Genomic DNA, 3,683 nt, shown 5'->3' on the forward strand with positions numbered 1-3,683 from the left:
TCTTCTTATCAACCATTCAAGATGGGTATTAATATCCTTCTTTGAGGTTAACTGACTAGACCCAGATCAAACAGTAAGTGGCAGAGTGGGATTCAAGTTCGGGTCTGAGTGACATCAAAGCCAGATCTTAACCACTATATTATATTGCCAATATTTCTTTTGTTGATTTGTAATTTTTGGACCTGAGACCCTAACTCAGGCTGGAGACTTGGGACCCTATTCTAGGAGAGGAAGAAATATGGGCTCACAGAGATTGTTGTCTGTTATCAATCCCTTCTGGCAGGGGGATACAGGATCTGCCCAAATACAGACAGGCTCTGAGCCAGGCTGCACAGATACAGGCAATCCTCTGAGCCAGGCTGGGAAATGCTCCAGATGAACCGCCAGACTTCTGTGTCTGAAACTCAGAGAGATAAGGAAGAATCTTGGGTGGCACCCTCAGAGACAAAGCAATTCTGCAGGTTTAGAATGTGCTGAAATCCAGGCAAAATACGAAAGTGGCAAAACACATGAAGAAGGGAATTTTGTGAGAATCAATCAAATCTCTGTTGGCGATTCTGCTTGCAAAATGATTCACTGCATTCCTTTCTCTTCCCAGGCTGGATGATTTTGAAGTCTGAGGCTCAAAACCCCCAAGCCCTGATCCAGTCTTCTTGCCGCCTTCTATTCACCCATGCTCCAAGTCTCAGAGCCACCTTAGCCCCTCTCACCCTTTTCAGTTAGTCACATTTTCCCATAAATATCTTTTGAGTATCAATTTTGTGCCAGAGAGGCAAAGACTCTAACCTCAAGTTACTTACAGGGAAAGAAACATTAAAAGACAAGTGTACAGATAATTATTCAATTAGGCTGTGATACCTGCCAGGAAGGGAAACATAGTATTCAATGGGAGTGTATACCTGGGGAACTAGATCTAACCTGGAGGTTCATATTTAGATCATCCCCCTGCCATTTGTCTTTCTCCTTGTCATCTTCCTCCTTACGATGCCCTTTATAACAATGGCATCTCTGCTGCATCCCCATGTCACAGCCTCGATTCAGACCCTTGCTACCTTTGTACCTGTCTTCTAACAGATCCCCCTGCCTCTTTGTCCCCCCCCCCCACAGAAGCCCATGCTCTACCCTGCAGTTAGAGTTGTATTTCTAAAATGTAATTTGACCAGCTCCTCCTTGCTTTCACATTAAGGTGTTACCTCTCCTGTCTGGCACGGGTTGCTCAACCTCTTTCTCTTCATCCTCATCTCCTATAGGATCCTCTCACCTCAGCTAGTCACTGGGTCCACCTCCACTACTGTTTACTCATGTTTGCTCTTCAATGTTCTCCCCACCCATCACAGCCCAGGAAATGACTATTCTGAATTCCAGGTACTCATTGGACATGTGTCTGATGAGAGCCCACCATGGATAAGAAACTGGGCAAGATCAGTGAGGAGGAAAAAGCTAGAAGCCAATAGTCAGCACTTCTGATGACTGCCCCAGATGGCAATACCTGTTTCCCCAATAGATTGTAAGCTCCATGAGGGCAGTGAGAGTCTGACTTGTCCATTCACATACTCTTCCTTGTGCCTTGTGCAAAGTAGCATGGTGCCTAGCACAGAGGAAGAACTCAGTATTTTTTTTTTCAGTGTATAAATAAATGAATAAATAAAAGTGGTAGATACTGCTCTTAAACTGCCTCCCACTAGAGTTAGAAGTACTTGTGCTTAGACTCCTTAAAAGATGAAAAGTTCCTTGGGGGCCAGGGTTGTGACTCACTCATGTGTGCACTCTTTACGAAGAATCACTTAACAGTGTGGTTTCATATAGGTTATTGCTTCTGTTTCTCATTTCAACCCCACAAATCATTATCCCCATTTTCTTCCTTTCTTTCTTCTCCTTCCTGTTTCCTTCTCTCTTTCCCCTTCCTCTGGGATGCATGTCTAAGTATTTCCTGTCTCTAAATTCAGAAAGACATTTAGGGCTAAATGTAGAGCTGCTTACAATGAGGGCAAGGGAGGATATTTGCCATAGGCTTCACATACATAAAGCACTCAAATATAACCATTTGATGCTATGTTTGAATAAAGTTAAAGTTTTTGTGTTGTATGTGTGTGTGTGAGAGAGACACAGTGTTTTTGTTCAATGTAAATATTTAAAATATACATTTTTTGTACCATATTTTGTCATGTAGTCATTTTTTTTTTAACATATTGGAAGTCATAAAATTAAAAAGAGGCCCAGGTTCAGCCAAGTCAGGTAACCTGGCCAATCTAACCCCTAGTAAAGTGCCCAAGCCAGGAATGGAACCCAGGATGTCTCCCTATCCAGAGGCATCACCGTCTCGAAACTGTGGCAAATGTTATTTTGGTATGGTCTATGGTAGGGGTTAAATTCATGGGATTTCATCAGATAAGTATGTTCCCTTCAAAGTTCCAAGTTACTCTGTGACTTTGGCAAGTAATTCAGCTTATTCATTTTGAAAACTGGAGGCCATAATGGTACCTACCACAGAGCGTTCCTATTAGGATTACATGAAAATGTTCTGAAGCATTCAGCACAGGTCTGGCACGTTGTCAGCACGCAGTAAATGGTAGCTGTTATTATAAGAGCTGTATTTGTTGAATGAGTGACTTTGGCATATAACGCCTGCATTCGACTTGAAGCTTGGAGCTGTCACAGAAGTTTAGCTGAAGGAGTGGGAACAGTAGCACTCGCCAATTTTTCTGGAAATAAATCTTTGTGGGAGGATAATCACCGGTTGGAAAGTGTGAGCCTTGAGGAAACAAAGCTGATCCCAGGCCGGGGGAGCACGGAAGCGAGTCTCACCCACCCCCGCCCCACCCCCGGCTGTAGCCGCCGAGAAGAACGTCCCCCGGACTAAGTGGCAGGCGGCAGGGCACGCCCCGCTCCCGGCGAGGCGGCCTCACAAGCCGGGTTTTAGCGGAGCGGAGCGGAGCAGGATGTTCTCTAATTCCGCTCGTCTTATTCTCGGCGACCACACCCAGCACGCGGGGAGGAAGGACTCCAAAACCGCGGGGCGGAGGCTTCCGCGAGGCCCCAGACCTGACCATCTATGGTCACAGAGCACACGGAACAAACAGGAAGTGGGGCGAGCCTCCACCTTCCCAGCCCAGAGGAAGAGCGAGCGGGGCGATGGCGGACACGCCCAGAAACCCAGGGCTGGGCCCACGCGCCCTCACCGGCCCACCCCCTCCGCCGCCACGCCAGCCTCGGCAGGTACCCCCAGAACACTGTCCAGACCAACGGCCTCCCCACGTCACAAACGGGGAAACTGAGGTACGCATGCCCAAAAAGGCGGAGCTTAGCTTCAATCTCCCTGGAGAACAGACGATTGTTCGGGATTCTCGCCCTCAGAATCCTGCCTCCCAGTCCCTCCAAGTCCCCTTCCCTACTGCGAGGATAAAGCACCAGCCTCGGCCATTGAGAACACAGTGATAGGAGCACTAATTAACCACTCACCTGTCCTCCTTCTCCGGAGGTGGAGCTTAGCCGGTAATTTCGGCCCTTCATTGGCCCGGACGACTCTGGCGGAGAGGCGTGGCCTACCCTTGAGCGCGCTCCCCCGGCCGCTTTCGCTTTGGGGGCGGAACTCTCTCCCATGTGCCCTCGGGTCTAGTGAGGATTCTCCCTTCCGGGCATGGAGAATAGGGGGCGGAGCCACGAGCGGGGCGGCCAGACTTCCT

The 3,683-nt window shown here is 48.2% G+C and overlaps 1 long non-coding RNA gene across 1 annotated transcript in view; it reads left to right on the forward strand.

Annotated features, from left to right (window-relative positions):
* LOC145721245 (uncharacterized) overlaps positions 1-2,157 on the forward strand; it is a 210,988-nt gene extending 208,831 nt beyond the window's left edge. The window contains exon 2 of the long non-coding RNA XR_014144829.1: positions 121-2,157. This is a non-coding gene — a long non-coding RNA (uncharacterized LOC145721245). The remainder of the gene's footprint in view (positions 1-120) is intronic.
* The last annotated feature ends 1,526 nt before the right edge of the window (positions 2,158-3,683 follow it).

This window comes from Leptonychotes weddellii, chromosome 4 (assembly GCF_054177405.1).
Source record: "Leptonychotes weddellii isolate Sample4059 chromosome 4, ASM5417740v2, whole genome shotgun sequence".
Taxonomy (NCBI): domain Eukaryota; kingdom Metazoa; phylum Chordata; class Mammalia; order Carnivora; family Phocidae; genus Leptonychotes; species Leptonychotes weddellii.